This window comes from Ceratotherium simum, chromosome 13, assembly GCF_057802395.1.
Source record: "Ceratotherium simum simum isolate JZ-2026a chromosome 13, ASM5780239v1, whole genome shotgun sequence".
In the NCBI taxonomy this organism is placed as follows: Eukaryota; Metazoa; Chordata; class Mammalia; order Perissodactyla; family Rhinocerotidae; genus Ceratotherium; species Ceratotherium simum.
The window spans coordinates 31708233-31730375 of NC_141912.1; the positions used below are offsets into that span (position 1 = coordinate 31708233).

The window sequence follows — 22143 nt, forward strand, 5'->3', positions numbered from 1 at the left end:
ATGAGACCCTCCCCACTGCCTTCAAAAACACAGTCAATTTCTTGGCCTGGCTCCTATGAGAAACTGGGACCTGCCTAGGATTTGGAATCAGAAAAATCTGGACTGATATCCCTCACTCATCAACATACTGATAGTGTGAATTTAGGGACATTACATAACTTGTAAGTCTCCCTCTCTCATCTGTAACCTGGGAAAATAAGATCGAAGGGATATGGCTGAGATTCAATAGTTTAACGTTAGTAAATACCCAGAAAGCAAAGGGATATGGCTGAGATTCAATAGTTTAATGTTAGTAAACACCCAGAAAGCAACAGCAGAGATGAGCGCTCTAACAACCAATATGCTGATTCAGCCTGTGCCTTCTCACCTCCAGTCAGGTTTCAGATCTGTGGTTCCCAAAACCCCACTCTGGCTGTCCCATTGCCTGGAATGCCCTCCTCACTCTGGTCTGTCTACCCCAGACCCTGCTCGTCCTCCAACACTGAACGTCAACTACGACATCTCACGCCTTCTGCACCTGGAGAAGGGGAATTCACTCCCTCCTTTGGGTAGCCTCAAGACCCTTCACATTCTGCTGTGATAACATCTGTAACACTCTACCACACTAATCTGCTCAATAGATTTTTACCAGACTGACACCCTTCAAGATCAGATCTTATTCATCTTTCATCCCTCATGACAAGCAGGAAGTAGTTAGTGAGTGGGGGGTTGCAAACATCAATTTAATATAAAATTCAAATATAAAATTCAAAATTGTTTTCTCTGTTCATGCTAAGTGTAGGGGTTAAGTTTAAGGTTCAAGTGTAGGGGAGAGGATTCGGGGTAATCTATTCAAGAGAGGCAACCAGTCTCAGAGGACACCCCACCCCCCATGCCTGGCCTTATCTTCTCTCAGACTTGGCAACCTCCATCTCCCCATTCCTCCCTGGCTGGGTTCCAGGAAGTGGTTACAAAGGGCCTCATAAAGGCCACAGTTTGGGGGAGGGTGTGGTTGGGGGAAGTAGAAGAGGTCTACACAATTGGGCCCCCTCACAACTCAGCGCCCGGGAGAGGCACTGTCAGGCCTCCGGCGGTGGGGGGGGGCACCTGGCCTCAGTTGCCCTCGAGGGCAGCCTCTTGCTGCGGGGCTGGGAAGGTGCGGGGCGGGGGGCACTCAGCAGGCCTGGAAGGCGGAGTAGGGCCCCGCACACTCGGCCTCCCGCATTCACTGGCCCGGCTTTCAGAACGGCCGCCTCCAGCAAGCACAGCACCAGGACGAGCGGTAGCGGCCTGCGGGCCCGGAGGCGCGCATCTCGCCCAGACCCTGATCCCCAGCCCGCGGCCCCCGACACGCCGCGGACCGCGCTCCCCGCCCGCGCGCCCTGGGGCCGCTCTGTCCGGGCCCGAGCGGCACGTCCCTGGAGGCTCCCATTGGGCCGTAGCTGCTTGAGAGGCGGGACTTTCCCTTTTTCTTGAATCCCATTGGACTAAATCTAGTCAGAGCCGGGATTCTGTCCTCCGCAGACGGCGAGAGGTACTTTGGTCCACACCTGTTTGGAAATGTGGGTTTAAGTTGTTCCTCCTCGGTCACTGTGTAATATTATGATTTTTAAAATCCGCTTTTATGTCTGATTGCCTAGCCTCTGACTAGCCACAACTTCCATTTTCAGTCACAAGATCATTTAAAGATACATTAGAAGTTTTTTTTGTTTTTGTTTTTAATTGAGGTAAAATACACATAAAGTTTACCATTTTAACCATTTTTAAGTGTGCCATTTAGTGGCATTAAGTGCATTTACATTGTGCAACCATCACCAGGAAGCTTTTGATGTGTATAAAATTACAAAAGCAATACATTCTTGTTTTTACAAGTGAACAACCCAAAAATTTATAAAAGTAAAAAAATTCAGTGTTTCCAACACCAGGAGGTAACCACCTTAACAGTCTGCTGTGTACCCTGCCACATGTTTCTCTGATGACCATACAAACAGATATCCACATATTTGAGGGTTTTATATTTGCTCTCACAAAGGCAAAAGAATACTAATAATATCTGCAACTCAAACATCCCTCCATACATATAGATTAAGCTCCTTTGTAATAACTGTGTAATAGGCCATAGTATGGATGTATAACAATTTATCCAGTCTTTTTGCTCTTGGTGGACATTTGGGTTGTTTCCAGTTCAACACTACAAATGAAACTACCATAAACATCCTTACATATTATAACCTCAAGTTCTTATCCCTATAGGAGGTATTCCCCACCGTGGGTTGCTGGGCTAGTGGGTGGTGAGTATTTTCATAAACATTGTCAGATTATGTTCACAAACAATGGAAGCAGTTTCCGGTTTCCACAGTTTTCATTCTCAAGAATGCCCCTTTCTCTTGGTGTTTATCAGTGGTAAATGTTATGGTTGATCAGTCAAGTGACCTTTCATGGGTTTGCAGGTCATTTGGATTTGTAATTAAACCTTTTAATGAGGCTGAAGTGCCAAGTTTATCTCTGCCTCAAGGAGATTTCAGCTCCCCTATTAATTCAGCCAGGGTTAGTGTTGCTTCATTTCTCAACACTCTGGCTCTGAGGCTGGCGGTGTCCGTGACCTCTATGGTGAACACCATGGGATGCAGTCATTCCAGGGCTGTGAGAGGTTTGGAAGAAGGCTGGACCTAGGAGAAGTCTGAGTGGGCAGTGGTCACCAGTGGAACCCAAGTATCCTGGGCCAACATCTTTTGGGACTGGTCTCTTCACCCCAACTGTCTTCCTTGTTCTGGAAGGAGCTTGCCCATTCCTCAGGAAGACTGAAACGAATTCAGTCAGAAGGGCATTATTTATCAGTGTCCAGACTTGAAGTCTAATAAAGAGAGTTCTGGAGCCTGCCATACCCTATAAGCGAGCTCTACCCAGGTCCTCTTCCCTGAATTACCCCTGGCCTCCCTCCAATGACCAGGATGATGCTGAATTGTAAAACAGAAGGAGGTGATTACAATTTGCTCTAGGGTCTTTGTTGCCACCTAGACAGTAAAACCCTTGAGAGCAGGTGCTGTCTTACTCATTTTCTTATCCCTAGGGGCAAGCACAGTTCTTGGCACACAATAAGCACTCAATCATGAAGTGAATGGGCTGGTGTGGGGAAAGGCAGAGACCCCAGGAGAGGGAGGGCTGAAGAAGGACAAAAGCAATTTCTTCTTCCTCCCTTATTCTTCTAACCATTGTGAGGAGAAGGAGAGGAAGGGGTGCTGGGTGGGTCAGAGGGGAGATTCTACTTCTTTGAGGAGGGCATGGGAGGGGGGAAGACAATCCACTGTTTTAGTGCAGATCTAGCTTACTGGAAAGCACTGTCCCCAGTTTCATGACCCATTCAACATCTTCCCCTTCTTAGGAGTCCTGAGGTGAGATACGGAAACAGAAGTCCTGGGTATCAATCCAGTTTTGCTTCTGGGTGATTTTGTAGATGGGTTACTTAAACTTTTGACTCTCTGTTATAGATCTCTAAAATGGATGGTTCCTCCTCCGAGGAACATTGTGAAGATTAAAGGAGATACTGTACCAATATAAAGTTCCTGGCAAATAGTATATGCTACAAAGAAGTGAGCCACTTCGCTCCACCAATTCCTCCCTCTGCCCCCAAAACCATTACTGCCTCCTCTGGCCCATGTTGATTTCTTTTTTTTCTGAAAATCATAGAAGTCACAAAATGTTGGCTAGCAGATACATATGATCTTATATTGTCATCCCGTGGTTGTTTGGTACATTTACTCTTTTCTCTTAAACAAAATGTGGAGGTGCCCGATAATGGGTTTTGAGCTCTTTCTGCTTTTCCGTCTGGCCTAGTTTGGGTGCTCAGCAGCTGTTTCATGTCACTAGTTATGAACCCCCCTTTCAAAAGCTGTTTGTGCAGCCTCCTTATTCTCTTTTTTGAGGCTTCAGCCCCATATAGATGGTATTTGATAGACTGAAAGGGGGGTCCAAAGAGAGCCCCAAAACTTAAAAAGAAATGATTCACATGTTTATAGGAATAACAGGGCAGAATATTTGACTTACAGATTATTAAAATTTGGGGCAGTCCCTACCATCAAAGAGTCTACAGTGGAAGATACACGATACATGAAATAGATACATGTTTAAAAAGATACACAACAATACAAAGTTACACTCTAAAAAAGATGAAGCCACAACATTTGAGAATTCCATTGTATTTTTGTTTACTTAACCAGCCGCTTATTGATAGATTTTTGGTTGTTTCCAGTTTTTGCCTTCACAATGCTGTGGTACATGTCTTCATACATCTTGCCTCCAATTATCTCATTTTTGTGATTGACATTAAAAAATTTTTATCATAAACATTTTAAAATTGAGGTTCCATTTACATATAGTGAAATGAACAGGTGTTTAGAGAATCATCGATGAATTTTAACAAATATATACAGCCGTATCACCCATACCCCTATCAAGATATAGAAAATTTCCTTCATGCTAGAAATTTCCCTTTGCCCCCATTCATTCAGTTCCCCATCCGCCACCAAGCAACCACTGATCTGATGGCTACACCAAAGAGTAGTTTTGCCTGTTTTAACACATCATACAGATGCACTCACAGAGTATGGCCTTCTTTGTGTCAGCTTTTTGCATTTGGCATAATATCTATGTGATCCATCTGTGTAGTTGCAAGTATCAGTAGTTCTTCATTTTTATTGCTGGGTAGTATTCCATTGTAGATTTTACTACAGTTTTTAGACATTTCAGAGTATTCTCGGTTATTGGCTATTACAAATAAAGCAATGAAGAACGTTCTTGTGCATGTTTTTTATGGACAAATATCTTCATTTCTCTTGAGTAAATATCCAGGAATGTAAATGCTAGTCATAGAGTCCTTGTTTGTTTCACTTTATTAGAAGATATAAAACTGATTCCAAAGTGATTGTTTTATATTCCTTATAGGCAATGGATGAGAGTTCAGGTTGCTCCACTTCCTTGCCAGTATTTGTAGTTATTAATCTTTTTACTTTTAGCCACTCTAGTGGGTGCTTAGTGGTTTCTCACTGTGGTTTTACTTTGCATTTTCCCCTGTTGACTATTGATGTTGGGAACTTTTTCATATACATATTGACCACTCATGTATTTTCTTCTGCAAAGTGCCTAAGTCTTTTACTCATTTTTGCTGTTTGTTGTTGCTTATTTGTCTTTTTATTATCAAGTCATAGGAGTTGGTTATTACTTTGGATATGAATCCCTTGTCAGATACGTGTATTGCAAACATCCTAACAAAGACCTTTAAATCCGTTCTGGTCAGGTGACTAGCACGCTCAGTATTTTCAACTCTAAAGGAAATGTCAATGTCCTCATCTTTCTTTACCTCTCAGCAGCATTTCCCACATTCAACAACAACTCTTTTATCTATTTTGCTCAATTCCTTTGGATTTACTTCACAAATTTTATTACAAAGTGTTTCTAACTGGAAGAAAAGAATAAAAACATATGACACTTTTATGGAGTCACCATCCAGGTTTGTCAGTTTGTTAGATTTTTATATTATCTGCAAGGTAAATAATAGAAATATATGCAGATAGTCTTCATTTTGCATGGTTCTGATATGCATGTGTTTCAGTTCACACTGTACAGGCAAGGACTGCCTGTGGGGTGTGTGTGTGTGTGTCTTGAATTTGGTGTATGCCTATATATTTTTACTAAGAATTTTTTTATCCTTTTGTTTGGCATTTGTTTAGACTTTGTATAAAGTCTTTGTATAAATTACAAATAAATACAAAGTAAAAGACTTTGTATAAATTGTTACTTGCTGAATGTATCATTCTGTGGCTTGCTCTTTCTGTTAACATTGTATATGAGATGAATCCATGTTTATACAAATAGTTCATTTGTTTTCATTGCTGGATATATCCTGTCTGTGGTAAGAATATGCTACAATTTATCTCTTCTCTTCATTGATATTTAGTTTGTTTCTATAATAGACATTGCTGCAATGAACATTCTGGGACATTTCTCCTTGGTCCCTTGTGTGAGTTCTCCTAGGATATGTATGTAGAAGTGGAATTACTGCACAACTTTACCAAATGATGCTACATGATGCCAAATTGTTTTCCGAAGTGAGTGTATTAATTTATACTCCTTCTTCCGCTTTTCTAGCTTCTATGATGTGATACAGTTCTAGTTTTCTTCCTACCATCCTGTCTGCTCATTCTTAGTTTCCTTTTGCTCTACATGTTGGCGTGTTTAGGAGCTGTACCTGGGCTGCTTGCCCTGCTCTTACTGCCTTCCTAATTGCTCTAGTTTCAGCCAGTCCCAGGATTCTCAATATCACCTGTATACAGATGGCTCCCAAATATATACTTCTACGCTTTTTCATAGTTTAAAAAATAATCATACCAAAATAGGTACTCTCATCTGTTGCAGATGGGATTGCAAACTGGTAATGTTTTTAGGAAGGGCAATATGGCAATTTCTGTCTAAATTAAAAAATGCATACACTCAGCAGTTCCACTTCTAGGAATGTCTCCAAAAATATGCTTGCGTGCTGGCCCTGTGGCGTAGTGGTTAAGTTCAGCACGTTCTGCTTCAGTGGCCTGGGTTCGTGGGTTCGTATCCCAGGCATGGACCTATATCACTCATCAGCCATGCTGTGGCAGCGACCCACATATAAAGTAAAGGAAAGGTGGCACAGATGTTAGCTCATGGCTAGTTTTTCTCAAGCAAAAAAAAAAAAAAAAAAATATATATATATATATATATATTTGCATACCTGCAAAATGACTGTATTCAAAATGGTATATTGGAGTATTGCTTGTAAAGAAAAAAAAAATCCAAATGTGTCTATCAGTAGGGAACTGGTTTAGAAGCATTGCATATCTATACAATGGAGTACTGTGAAAATTAAAAGAAAAAGAAGATATAGGAAGTTCTTGATATACCCTCATGGGATGGTCTTGGTGATACATTGTTAAAGGTAAAAAAGTTGGATGCAGGGAAGCATATGTAATCTGCTCAAGTTTCTGTGAAAAGAGGGAAGGAATTTATAGACATATATTTATACCTATAAATTTATGTTTGCTTGCATAAGCATAAAATGTCTTTGGAAGAATAAGCAGGAAACTAACATCAGTGGTTGCCTGTCAGGGATAGGACGGAGATGAGAGAGACTTCTCACCTTTTTGAAGCTTTTGAATTTTGAACCAAATCAAAACATAAAACAAGATAATTCTAAAGGAGACAAAACAAATGAAACAAAAAACTCAAAGTGAGAACTTTTTAAAAAACTTTATAGAAATAATTCTTTTGCCTTCATTAAGATAAAAAATAATTACCTAAATTATATCATTCCTTGAACAGGGATGTTTACTACCATTTTAATTCAGTATGTTGTTTTCTTTTTAAATTGCGTTATCTTTCTTTACATATCTGTCTTTCATTCATTAAAAGTAAAATAAGGGCATGATTAATTAACAAATGCAATTTGTTTGGTAAAGGAAATCAACAAAATCTTGGTTTAAGTAGGAAAGCCCAATCTATAGGGCATTTCTGGTGGTGGGGGCGCAATGCTTGTAGCTTCTGCAAGCTCAGGATGCCCTCTAGTGTCCATGTGGGCTCAGGAGCCCAATAATTAGAAAATAAATCTTCTAGTCTAGGACACCTGATTGTAGCCAATTGCCAAAATTTTAGGGCCCTCATTATTGGCTCATTCTGTTATCCCTATGGTTGCTCATACTTGTCAGACTATCTCACTCTGTCTTTGGATCAGAAAGTGTGCTCAGAGCTCCTCTGGTTACATCATTGGCCCAGCCAGTAGAACAAGGCCTGGAGGTCAATGTCGTGAGGGGTGGGAAGGACCTGAGCCTATAGGAGCCAGTCTGTGGAGTTGCAGGCAGCCCCAGGTGCTGTGTGTAAGGCACTGCCTCTGGGCCATCCTCTCTGACCTCCACATCTGGTCCCTACCTGAGTGTCTGCCATTCCTGGGGTGGGAGTGGGGTTCGAGGGATGGGTCAGGTGTGGTCTGGTTTATCCTATATTTCTGCCTCATAGCCCTCTTCCAGCCCCCTTCTGATGTTAGAAACCAAACTGACTGACATAGGGCAGTGGTTTGCAAAGTGTGGTCCCAGGGCAAGCTGCATTGGCATCACCTGGGTACTTGTTAGAAATGCAATTTCAGGCCCTACCCCAGACCGACTAATGAGAAACTCCAGGGGTGGAACCAAGCACTCTGCATTTTAACAAGCCTTTCAGCAGATTTTTGCTTTTCAAATAAGGCTTCTCTCTCTCTCTCTCAAGTCTCAACATATAGTAGCTATGATTTCTGAATAGTCAGATGCTGGGACACACTTTCTTACCAGGAAGCACCTGGATCCTCAGTCAGCTTAGTCTGAGTCTTGGCCTGGACCAGGCAAAGAAATTCGCATCCTGGATTCTGAGCCATGTTCACTTGTCCTCGGTGCCTGTTGGCCTCCTACTTACACCCCAAAATGCAGCTCAAATGTTGTCTCTCTTACAGGGTTTTTGTGACTCCTTGGTCCAAGTTGATGGTCTACATATATGTCCACTAAGCATGTGTGCATGTCACACTTACCATTTGTGTTAAAATTTCCTTACCCATCTATGCCTGAGCAAGACTGTGCCAACATTGAGTGCAAGGAGAGTTTGGTTCCATCAGCCCCAGCTCTTCCTAAAGACAATGCCCAGCACATGGTAGGTGTTTAATACATGTTTACCAAATGAATCAATTGGCTCTGATGGAGCTAGGGAATTGGAACAGGAAACTACAAGCCAAAAGTGGCTGGGAAAAGATATTACAAATCTCTTTGTTCTGCCACAGAGCCCACTGAAGTTTGCTTTTGGAATCTTCTCATCTGTCTTTGTTCTCTTCTCATCAGGCGTTTCCGTCCCTTCCCCAAAGCCCATCTAGTAAAACACTACCTTTTGGAACTGCCTTCCAGATCAGCCAGGTCCAAATACCCAAATGACTTCCATCTTGGATCCAAATGCTCAGCTGCAACTCTGAGGCTGATCTCAGTGGGGTTAGGAAATTATCCAGTTGGGATGATTCACTGGGAGGGACAATCGTTGGCCTTGACATTAGGGAAGTTATGTTTGCATTTCTAAAGAGAAGCCCGCTGGACAAGTGAATATATAGTTTTGGTATGTGCAGGGGTCTTCAGGAGAAAAACCACAGACAGCTTCAGGAATGCTAGCACCCACACTCAGTGGCTGATTGACCCAGCCATCTATCACCCACTGCCGAAGGAAGGGGCTAGATTCTCACCTCGGCCCCTTTTCTGCATTCCACTGGATGTGGACCATCTATGAGTGGAAATGTCCATGGGGTCTGACCCTGGCATGGCTCTTCCTATGTTGTGGAGCCTCTGTTGGTGTGATTCATGCCCTGGAGGGCCTCCCAGGAGGTTGAGTGTCCTTTAAATCTCAAGGCTAGCATTTTTGGAGAATCCAGGCCAGGCATTCAGAATCTCAGAGACTCAGATTCTCAAGCTGTGAAAAGGAAAGGATCCATCTCACTCTCTTAGGTGTGGTGGGATTAAAATTGTATGACAATCAGTGATCTATAAATCGATGGTGTTCTTAGTGATGCCGTTATTGCTCAGTCGACCCCTATAACCCAAGGATGGATCAAGGATTGTAGAGAGAGAGTTCATTTCTTCCCTTTGGAGGAGCCATCAATTGGGATTTCTGTCCCGTGGAGTCCAAGGAAAGATTTTGCTTCAAGCTGAGTTGGGAAAGGAGATTTGGACTTTTTTCATTGAAATTTTATTTTGAATGTTTAAAACTTCATAATAGGTATTTTATCCTATTAGAAAAGTAAACCTGCTCATCACAGACAATATAAAAAATGTAGAGAAGCAGAAAAATGGAAAACACCTATTGCCTCCAGTGGTAGGATCATGGTGAGCCCTTTGACTGGCAGATCTTCGCAGACTTCACCATGAAGTGGCCCCTGGAGCTGTGCTTTGCAGCTTCCCTGAGTTCCCACCAGTTGTTTTTTATGTATGTGCATGTCTGTACAGGACTGTTTAGCTGTAGTCATACATTATGAATTATTTTCAATCTTGCTTTTGAAAACTTTATTATCAATAAGCAACTTTATCTGATATTACAAACTCTTCTTAAACACTGCTTTTACCAGCTGTATTCTATTTCCAAAAGAAGGATATACTCTTCTCCTGTATCTTTTTTTCATCATTATAAATAATGTCTGATTAACATCCTTATACCTAAGTATCCTTCTATATTTTGTTTTATTTTTTTATTTATTTATTTTTTTTTTTAAGATTTTATTTATTTTATTTTTTCCCCCCAAAGCCCCAGTGGATAGTTGTGTGTCGCAGCTGCACATCCTTCTAGTTGCTGTATGTGGGACTCGGCCTCAGGATGAACGGAGAAGTGGTGCCTCGATGCGCACCCGGGATCCGAACCCGGGCCGCCAGCATCGCAGCGCGCGCACTTAACCACCAAGCCACAGGGCCGGCCCTATATTTTGTTTTAAAATCATAGATTTCTTGAATAGAAATGACTGGGTCAAAGGGCATGAACTTTTTTGGTGAGGAAGATTAGTCCTGAGCTAACATCCATGCCCATATTCTTCTACTTTATATGTGGGATGCCTGCCACAACATGGCTTGTTAAGCGGTGTGCAGGTCCACACCGGGGATCTGAACCTGAGAACTCTGGGTCACCGAAGCAAAGCACACAAATTTAACCACTATGCCGCCGGGCTGGCCCCAAGCATGAACATTTTTAAGGCTTGTCATACATGTTTTCAAATTGCTTCTCAAAAGCACTATACTGACTTACATTCATTCATTGAACCCATATTTATTGAGCCCCTACTCTGTACTGGGACTGTTCTAGATGCTGGGGATACAAATGATGACAACTAGACAAGGTCCTTGCTTTAAAGAACATATACTTCAATGAGACAGACAACAAAAACAATTATTCTGGTATCAGTGATAATTGCCGTGAGGAAAAATATGCCTGGGCTAGAAGATTGGTGAGGGGAGATGGCAGGGCATATATTTCCAACAGGTTTGTTGGACGCGACGTTTCTGAGGACTTGACTACTGGACACTTGAGCAGAGACCTGACTGGTGTGAGGAGCAGCATGTGGGTTCCTGGGGAGGGCGTGCACATGGGGAGTCACAGCAGGAGCAGGTGCCCTGAGACAGGACTGGGCAGTGTCCAGAGGCCGGTGTGAGTAGAGATGAGTGAGCCGGGCTGAGAGTGGTGGGATGAGGCCAGAGTGGTCAGAGGGGCCCTGTCCTGACGGCCTTGTAGGCAGTGGTGAGGGACTGGGATTCCATTCTGCCTAAGAAGGGAAGACACTGGAGTGTTTGGTGGGATGTGGTGGTGAGGATATGTTCTAATTCACATTTAAAAAGATCGCTTTGTCTGTCACATGGATAATGGACAGCAGGGTGTGGGAGTCAGCAGGGAGCCCGACTGGAAGGCCCACATTTTCACTGTAGCAGAGAGGATGGTTCCGGGATAGAAGCAGCAGAGGTGTGAGAAGTGACTGGATTCAGTGTTGTTCATTTTTAAGATGGTGTTAGCAGTAATTCTATGGAGAATTACACATTTATTTCCTTCTCTTTATTCCACAGTTTATTCAAGGTGGCTTACTGCAACAAACCCAAGGTAATATACATGAATTATTTAAAAATAAACACCAAGGAAAATATAAATTTTAAAATGTTAAGACTGGGGTAAAGCTAGAATATTATTAGGCAAGCTGGAACATCTGAAACATTTGCTGAAATGGAGACTTTACCATTTACCTAGACATGGATTTTGTTGGCTCAAAATCTCTTATGATTATTGCATAAGGGAGCCACTAGGTGGGGCAATAGCTCAGGGTCAGTCCCTTGTTTTCCTGCTTCAGCAACAGTTCCCAGTTCTACACTTGAGTCAAAGCAAATTAATTCCAAGATGTTGAAAGATTAATTCAACATCTACAAAGTCATTGAGTAAGTGAAAAAACCTCAGATAACCAAGGAGATTCTACATTTCTCCCCAGAAATGGCCTCTGTGCACTGCTGAAGAGAGAGGGTCGTTTCTGGGAGCCCCAAGACATAGGGGCTACTCGGCTGCAGCCCTAGAGATGTTCTTCTTTCTACCTACAGGTCCCACAAAGCCTTACAGCCAACTTCAGTGATCTCACCCGAGTTCAGGAGGATATTGGTTTTCTGGTGTTGGTTCTATCTGATCATTTGTGTGAGTTTCAAAGTGTGACATAGAGATTTTCTTGTAATGATATTACTTTGATGGACTTTGACATCCACTCCGAGTGGCTCTGACTTCCCTGCCTGGTCCATGGAGAGACTGGACTGTCCTTCACTTCTTTTCATTGTCCCTTTGTGTAGCAATGGTCAATAGACTTGGAGTCAAAGGCTTCCTCAATCTCTCCCTCTTCCCTAATGCAGATTCCTTTAAGCTTTTTGGGGGGTGGGGGTCTTCACAGTCTGCTGATCAGATGAATATCGTTGTCTCATTCCTGAGATAAAGGCATATGTACACATAACTCTTGTATGCAATGCCAATGTGGGGAGGTTTCCTAGACTTTGACTCTCCATTTATACAGAGAGAGGGGGGTGGGTGGGAGTGGGGGCTAATGTCCAGAGTGGGAGCCCAGGTGTCCTGCAGGATTTCTCCATTGGTGTTTGTTTGTTTTCCTGAAGTTGGGAGGAATTGTACTCAGGAGGAGAAAGCCTTGAAGAAGGTGAGAGATATTCAGGGGTGGGTGTAGCGAGGGAAAAAGGATGAGGAAGCAGAGACAAAGCAGAGTGGGGTTGACAGGAGGTGAAGAGACTCCAGGAAGAGAGGGTCCTGGCCCAATGGCAGCAGGTCTGGAGCCTGGAGCCTCAGTGTGGGGAGGCCTGAAGGCCATGAGGAATGGGGAGGGTGCAGGACTTTCTATTGACCAGAAAAATTACAGCAGAATTTGTTTTGTATTGTTTTTGCATTGTAATAAGATGAATTTGGTAAATCAGCAGGCACGAGAAATAAGGACCTACTTTCAAAGGATAACTTTTACAGTCTCCCCCCAATTTGAGCTCATCACCAGTCACCTGAAGAAGGGAGCCAGGCACCATTGCACAGCCCACAACGCCTGCTGGCAGCTATTCAGCTACTCGGGTCTGTGCACTTCCACCTATGGTCTGGACTGAGGGAGGCGGGGGTTGCGAGGTGGAGGAAGGAAGGAGGAGTGTGGGGGCTTCGGGTCCTCCCTTCTGTGCTTCCTCTCTCTGCAGCTATTGCTTGAGTTCCTGCCTCCCTGCCTAAACCCCAACCCTCACCCCAGCAAAGCACAGCCGGCGTGCTCTGACCGGAAAGCCCCTCGTGGCCTCAGACCCGCCAGTGCAGCTTCTCAGCGTCCTCTCCCTGTGGCCACTGCCAATGGATGAGCCCTTAGGGAGCATTGCCCTGGTGGGCTGGATCCTCTTCAAGATGTTGCCTTTGCCCAAACATTCTTGCAAGTTCTTTAGATCAGAATGTCAGTGTCATTCTTCAGACTTGCTCTGGAGCCTTTGACCTTTCTCAAGGGCAAATTGATTCTCAAGGAACAAGATTTGCCTCGACTTTGTCTAAGACCCGAGGACGCTGTGGCAACGCGGGTGTTGAATGTGGCCGAAGTGTAACTGTGACAGTGTCCCCGATGACTGCACTCAATTTTGCGCTTCTTTTTGTTCTAGCCCATGCCTTTTGTCATAGTTGTTACATGTCTGTCTACTGCACTAAAAACATCCCTTTCAGAAACAATTTAAGAAAGATTCAGTGCTATGGAAATGTGAAGGATTATCTTAAAGGAGAAAGTATCTAGTGTTGGGTTTTAATTAACATTTATGTGTTTTAAAAATACATAACATTCATTTTGGGGTTTAGTTTCATAACATTTTTGAATGGAAATATTCTCTCCCTGTTCCCCTCCCCAATACAAACCCAAATTTATACTAAAAGATAAAATTCCAACATTTTGGACAAAGTGTAAGTCACCAAGTTATTTCAGTCCCTGGAGATACCACTGTCAAAACTTTGGTGAGTAGTCTTCCAGGTTTTCCTCTATTTAAAATATATATTATGTAAGTGGTATTAGTGGCATTATAATTCAGTATGTTCTTTAGCTTTTACAAAAGCTTAAAAGTATACTGGGCACATCTTTTCACAGCAATACCTTAAAATCTATCTTATTCCTTATAATGGCTGTGTAGATTTTTATCACCTGGCTTTTCTTTGTGGACGATGGAGATGTCCTGCATCTTCACTGTGGTAGTGGTGACAGGGGTGTGTACACTTGCCAGAACTCAACCATTTCAAATGAAATTGCATTCCAAATAGATGCGTTATATTGTATGTGAAGTCCGCTCCAATGAAGTTGGCTTTAAAAATATTACCTCTTTGAAATTTGTCCTTTGTTATGTAAAAAACAACAAAACACCTTGTTCTTGTTGCTAAGAGACACACCCTGACACATCTGGAGGTAAAGGGTCCTGATCTGCAACTTACAAATAGTCCCCTAATAACAATAGCCATCGATTTATGCATTCAGAGAGGGATCACACTAAAGTAAAATGTTATTTAATGACAAAACTAGATAGACGGGATAATAAAGGTTAGAAATAATACAATTACTTCTTTTGAAATGTATTTCCCCTTTAGCTTTTCTCTCCTTTTTCTTCTTCTCTCTTCCTTTCTTCAACACTTTCCCCCTTCCCTCCCTCCTTTCCCCACTCGCTCCCTTACATTTTGTCGCCTTCATATTCCAGCCCCGTGGTCAACACGCGTGACTTGGTCCACGTGCAGAGGTGAGGTGCAGAGACAGGAGTGGGCTCTCCTCTCGGCATGTCGTAGGCGGTAAAGCGCTACCAGACCCCGCTGTTATTGTCTCGGTAAAAGTCACTCCAGTCTTTGAGGGAAGTCACGCCGGGTCTAAATTATGTTCCTCATTGAAGGTGGCAGACCCTCGGTGGGTTTCTCCTGGATCCGTAGTCGTTGCTTTTCATCAGGTCGGCGGAGTTCGCTTCAAACAGGACAGTCACGCGGCGGGCACTTTCCTTCCTGGGGTGAGTCTGGGGTGACGCGAGGCTGTTGGAAAGGTTTTCAGATCTTGGAATCCAAGGTCGGGCCCCGTGGGGCGTGGGGGGTGGGGAGGTAATGGGGATTGGAGCAGTATTTCCCTACTCACCCGCCTCAGAATCAGCGGAGATGCTGTTTAAAATAAGTCGGGTTCCAGATCCCTGTCCAGACTCACGGACTCGGAATGTGCGCGGACCGGGGCAGGTCTGCGTTTTCACCAGCGGCAGGTGTAACTGCCCAGGAGTTTGGGAACCAGAAACCTAATGCAGCTTGCTCCCCTCCCACTCTGCCCATAAGCGCCTTTACTCTGCTTTTATAACAATGAGCAACTTTTATTTCCTTTAGGCCAGCGTTGGGGGGACGAGTGATCTTCAACCCTCCCTGTAAACTCTGGGCCAGCCTACTTGAAAATGCACTCAGGCCGCCCAGCTTTGGGGTATGTAAGTCAAGCGCTGGGGTTTTTCAGTTTCTTTTCCGTACCCAGCAGTGGCGCCTGAGGTCTGCGCGAGGACAGCGCCCCCTATGCTTGTGAGTCCAGGGGTCCAAAGGCGAGAATGGAGGGAAAAAAGTAGTTTATGGGGCAGAGAAGGGGACTGGAAGCAGGGTGCGTGGAGGAGAAAGGGCTTTGTACAGAAGATGACCTAGGAGGCTTGGCGGGGGAGGGGCAGCAACGCCTAGATCTTGGGGAACACCCCAGATCTGGAGCCCTAGACCATCAAGGCCTCTCCTACCCCCCAGAAACAGTGGGAACGGCTTCATCTCTCATTGCAACCATCTCTGAATGCTGTGGAACAAACCTAGTATATTAATATTTTTATTTTAAGGTATTAAAAGTATTTTTTTGGAGGGAGGGGTGAGCTGAATGAGACAGTTTGCTGGAGCTGCCACACCTAGGACGTCCTCAAAGGAGGGTTGACATCATGGAGGGAAGGGCTTGGGACCAGCTGTTGGGAGAGCTAGGTTCCTCTCTACACTCTCACCCCTCTTGTGACCTTTAGCAATGGAAAGAATCTCTCTGAGATGGGACAGGACCCAATCCCTGATGTACTAAATAAATTATGATGGTCAAAGTAATTAATAAAGATGGATGTGAAATCTAAGAAATTGTTAAAACTTTCTGATGCATGACATTTCCATCCACAGAAAAAGTGTAGGAGAAGAGTCTTAGCAGTATGGTTAGTAATGATGGGTATAGTTCAACTTTAAAAAAGCATTTGCAGGGCCGGCCCCGTGGCTTGGTGGTTAAGTGAGCGCGCTCCACTGCTGGCGACCCGGGTTCGGATCCTGGGCTCGCACCGACGCGCTGCTTCTCCGGCCATGCTGAGGCCGCGTCCCACATACAGCAACTAGAAGGATGTGCAGCTATGACACACAACTATCTACTGGGGCTTTAGGGGGAAAAATAAATAAACAAAAATTAAAAAAAAAAAGCATTTGCAGGGGAGACAAAGGTGAAATGAACACAGTTCCTGCTCCTGGAGTGGCTCATTGTCTACTGGGGCAAATATAAATTGGTAAGATGGGGTTCAAGGCAGGCACGCTTGGTACTATCAGGGAGGTTCAAACCATGGGCCAGACCAGTGGTTCTAAAACTTACCTGCACACTGGAATCACCAAGGGAGCTTTAAAAGATATGAAGGTCTAGGTGGAACTCAATGGATACTGATTCAATTGGTTTTGGCCTTGACCTGGGCATAAGGATAGTAGAAACTCTCCAGATGGTTCTAAGAAGCAGCCAAGATTCAGGACCACAGGCAAGATGTTCCAAAGACCAAGAGATGTGTTTTGGGGATAAGGCACGGCTTTCAGTAGAAGGAGTCTGTCAGGATGGCATTATTGTTAGTATTAATATTGTTATTGAGATACAGTCCATGTATCACATAATTCACCCTTTTAAAGTGTATAATTAGGTGGATTTTAGTATAATCCCAAGGTTGTGCCACCATCACCACCATCTAATTGGGATGATCTTTTAGGATGTGCAAGTCTGATGGGTTGGAAGGCAGAGGTGAGAGTAATTCAGAGGAGGGAGATGCTTAAGCAGTGGCATCCTGGTGGGACAGGGTAAGGAGATGGGGGGAGTCCACTTTTACTGCAACCCAAGGGACATGTCACCAGAGAAATGCCAGACAGGGGTGATGCCAGACAGCAGGTTAAGGCAGCTGTGGGCTTTGAGGGTGGAGTAGAGGCATCATGTGTTAAATTCAGCAGAGGGGGCAGCTGTGGATGGTGTGGGGCCTTATAGTTATAACTGGGGACAGGCACAGTGTTCAGGCAGCCTTTGCAATTTTCTAGGCTGAGGTAGATGAAAGCCTGGACTAAGGCAGTGGCTGTGGGATTGAAAGGAGGTTGGAGGAGCTGACTTTGAGTCCATGAGGCAGGGGAAAAGGGGAGCAGATGGGACCAAGGATGGTGATGCTAAAAGAACTAAGGGAGGGGGAGAGGCTGGTGTGGTGAGAGATGTGCAGTTTCCTTGTAGACCTGTTGGATTTGAGGGGCAGATGAGTCCAGAGGTGCAGATGTCCTGAGGCAGGTTGGAGAGGGGAGTCCGGAGAGAAGTTGGTGTTGGAGTGGAAGGTGGGGAGCCACCTCACTGGGCTGTGATCCCCCAGGGACTGAATAGAGAGGCCACCCTGGGAGAGTTCAGACACTTACAGGATGTGGCCACAGGAAAGGGGACCTGGCTGGATCTGAGTCACTGGGAGGTGGAGGAGGAGATTATAATGGCTGCAACATCTAAGAGAGCTTGGACTCTGAGTGACTCAACTGGGGAAGTTGCTTCTGAGAGGCAGAGGTGGCTGAAATCTGCAAACAGGTCTGCAAATCTGGTCACTGGTGATGTCGCCAACAGTGCTGTCCTTGGTTAGGGAGGGAGGTGTGTGTGGGAGAGAAGGTTGTTCTGGAAGGAAGAAGCCAGAGAAAGACCAGCCTGTGGGGTGTCTCTACAGGAGCTCAGTGAGACCAGTGCTGCTCCTGGGTGGGCAGTAGGCTTTGCTGGGGAGGGCGGCAGTGATCTGGGTGCCTCTGAGGTTGGGGCCCTAATACTCAGCTGCTCAGAGCCTGTCCCTGGGGCATTTGGCTGCACTCACCCGCAGTCTCGCAGGCTTTTCTAGCTTTGGAGCTTTTCTCAGTGATGACGTCAGGTCCAGCTGGCTGAGGTTCCCGCTTTCCCCCTCCATCCTGGCTCACTGGGACGTTACATTTCACAAGTGTAGCCCTCACTCCCTGCTCACGACTGGGTGCAAAAGAAGCGGGGCAGAGCGGGGCCTGGTGTATTTGTTAATAAATTTCTGCCGGCGATTCCTAGGGCTCAGCTGAGCTCCGCAGCTGCCTGGGCTGCCACGAGGTTGGCAAAGTAGCGGCCATGTGACTGTGCCATGTCCTCCTGCTTCTGGCCCAGGCTGCCCTTTTTGCTTCCCTGGGTACTGCTGCTGCTGAGTTGGCTCATTGCTGTCCTCAGCCCGGCAGGACCCTAGGGCAGTTCCAGGGGTCCGGGTGGGATTCGGTGAATGTCGCGGGGACTGTCTCACCATTTGTCTGACATCGTGGTATAGGGGCTGGGGGCTGGACATGGCCTGTTCTAGCCCCAATACCCTGATGCCAGCTCAACCTGACCAGCTCAATTCTGCTTTTCTTATCTCTTCCCAGTTCTCTTCTCACCCCCTGTCCCCCCCTCGCCCCCGCCCCGGGGCCCCATGTTCTGCTCTCCTTGCTTTCCTCTTCCCATTTGGACATTTCAGTCCTTCTGACGCCCTAGTGCCCCGGGCTGCCTCTTGGGTTGGTGCTTTGTTTTTTTTTGTTTAATTTTTTGTTTATTGCAGTAACATTGGTTTATAACATTGTAAAAATTTCAGGTGTACATCATTGTACTTCTATTTCTGCATGGACTACATCATGTTCACCACCAAAATACTAATTACAACCCATCACCACACACATGTACCGAATTCTCCCTTTCACCCTCCTCCCTCCCCCCTTCCCCTCTGGTAACCACCAATCCAATCTCTGTCCCTATGTGTTTGTTTATTGTTGTTATTATCTACTACTTAATGAAGGAAATCATACGGTATTTGACCTTCTCCCTCTGACTTATTTCACTTTGCATTATACCCTCAATGTCCATCCATGTTGTCACAAATGGCTGGATTTCGTCGTTTCTTATGGCTGAGTAGTATTCCATTGTGTATATATACCACAGCTTCTTTATCCATTCGTCCCTTGATGGGCACTTAGGCTGCTTCCAAGTCTTGGCTATTGTGAATAACGCTGCAATGAACACAGGGGTGCATGTACCTTTGCAAATTGGTGTTTTCAAGTTCTTTGGATAAATACCCAACAGTGGAATAGCTGGATCATATGGTAGTTCTATCGTTGATTTTTTGAGGAATCTCCATACTGTTTTCCATAGTGGCTGCACCAGTTTGCACTCCCACCAGCAGTGTATGAGAGTTCCCTTCTCTCCACAACCTCTCCAACACATGTTGTTTCCTGTCTTGTTAATTATAGCCATTGTGACGGGCGTGAGGTGATATCTCATTGTAGTTTTGATTTGCATTTCCCTGATAGTTAGTGATTTTGAACATCTTTTCATGTGTCTGTTGGCCATCTGTATATCTTCTTTGGAGAAATGTCTGTTCAGGTCTTTTGCCCATTTTTTAATTGGGTTGGTAGTTTTTGTTGTTGAGATGCATGAGTTCTTTATATATTTTGGAGATTAAGCCCTTATCAGATGTATGGTTTGCAAATATCTTCTCCCAATTGTTAGGTTGTCTTTTCGTTTTGTTGATGGTTTCCTTTGCTGTGCAGAAGCTTTTTAGTTTGATGTAGTCCCATTTGTTTATTTTTTCTATTGTTTCTCTTGCCCGGTCAGATGTGGTGTTTGAAAAGATGTTGCTAAGACTGATGTGGAAGAGCGTACTGCCTATGTTTTCTTCTAGAAGTTTCACAGTTTCAGGTCTTACATTCAAGTCTTTAATCCATTTGGAGTTAATTTTTGTGTATGGTGTAAGGTAAGGGTCTACTTTCATTTTTTTGCATATGGCTATCCAGTGTTCCCAACACCACTTGTTGAAGAGACTTTCTTTTCCCCATTGTATGTTCTTGGCTCCTTTGTCGAAGATTAGCTGTCCATAGATGTGTGGGTTTATTTCTGGGCTTTCGATTCTATTCCATTGATCTGTGTGTCTGTTTTTGTGCCAGTACCAAGCTGTTTTGGTTACTATAGCTTTGTAGTATATTTTGAAATCAGGGAGTGTGATACCTCCAGCTTTGTTCTTTTTTCTCAGGATTCCTTTAGCTATTCGGGGTCTTTTGTTGTTCCATATAAATTTTAGGATTCTTTGTTCTATTTCTGTGAAAAATGTTGTTGGAACTTTGATAGGGATTGCATTGAATCTATAGATGGCTTTAGGAAGTATGGACATCTTAACTATGTTCATTCTTCCAATCCAAGAGCACGGAATATCTTTCCATTTCTTTGTGTCTTCTTCAATTTCTTTCAGCAATGTTTTATAGTTTTCGGTGTACAGATCTTTCACCTCTTTGGTTAAGTTTATTCCTAGGTATTTTATTCTTTTTGTTGCAATTGTAAATGGGATGGTATTCTTAATTTCTCTTTCTGCTACTTCGTTGTTAGTGTACAGAAATGCAACTGATTTTTGTATGTTGATTTTGTATCCTGCAACTTTACCATACTCGTTTATTACTTCTAAAAGTTTTCTGGTGGATTCTTTAGGGTTTTCTATATATAAAATCATGTCATCTGCAAATAGTGACAGTTTCACTTCTTCCTTTCCAATTTGCATCCCTTTTATTTCTTTCTCTTGCCTGAATGGCATTCAAGGGCCCTTGGAGGTCTGAGGCTCAGGCAATACTTCCTACCAGCCGGGCACCCTCTCAGGCCCCTGAGCACCGTCCTTTCTGCTCCTGTCCCAGTTCCTGCCTTGGGTGACAAGGAGAATCCAGACAGGCAGCTCTCAGGGGCTTCAGACCCCGGAGTTAGGGGCCTTTTTCTAGTGACCAGGAGCTCTATGGGGAGCCCAGGCTCTAACCACACTTCCTCCTGCTGAGGGCACTGTGGCTGCTTCTGACTCTTACACTGAGGGAGGGTAGAGTCTGAGGGCTTCTGGCCGAGGGATTCCTCCTGTGACTTCTCTGGTCTCCACTCTCCTCCTCCCCTCTTACTCCCTTTTCCCAATGTTAACTCTGATTTTCTGATATGCCAGAGTTCCCACACCAGATTCTCTCCTCACCTCCTCCCCTGTCATCTCATGTGCCCCCTCAGTCCTTTGACCTCTCCCCCCTGACATCCCCTCCTCTCTACAGTTCTCTGACCCCTCTCTAGTGCGTCCTCCCCTGTCCCCACTTCAGGTCCCTCCTTCCCCCCCGCCCCCCACCGCGTCATTGCCTACAAGGAGCCTTCACCTGCAGGGCTCCTACCTCCCCCCAAATTTCCTGAACTCTAACTTTCTGGAGGTGTGTTTTGCCCAGGTGGTCTTCCCTTCATCCCCACTCTCCTCCCACCCTCACCAAGGGGAGCCCTGAGGCACAGTGAACAGCCCCTTGTGCAGAGACCTGTCCCCTGTCTTGGTGCTCAGTCCTCCTCCCTCCCCTCCAGTGCAGGCTCCTGCTCTTGGTCCTCCTGCATCCTGGGCCTTTCACTCAGCACCACCCCTCCCCAATCCTGCATCCCACACCTCACCCTCTTGAGGCCTCCACTTTCCAGCCCACAGGTGCAGGACTCTCTCTCTCCCTGGTCCCTCTACACTCCTCCCCCCATGGCACCTTGCCCTGCTCTCAACACTTACCCACCTGCCTGGGGCCCTCACCAAGTTCTCATCTGTCACAAGCCCTCATTCCACCCTCACCCAGAACACCCCTCTTCTCCTGTCAGCACCCTAACCCAAGTTATCCCAGGGTCACCCCTGTGCCATGCTCATCCCCAGCCCCCCAGTCCCAGGCTCTCACGATTATCTCCTCTGCTGCCTCTTCCCCATTCCCCCCTATCCCCCCCACCCCCCTCACGCCCCAGCGATGGGAAAAACTACTCTTGGTGCAACTGTCAGCTCCTTGGCC

At 45.0% G+C, this 22143-nt stretch overlaps 1 pseudogene; it reads left to right on the forward strand.

The window, feature by feature from the left end:
• The window catches only part of LOC147915649 (MHC class I polypeptide-related sequence B-like), a 44848-nt pseudogene that overhangs the window by 9951 nt on the left and 12754 nt on the right, over positions 1-22143 (forward strand).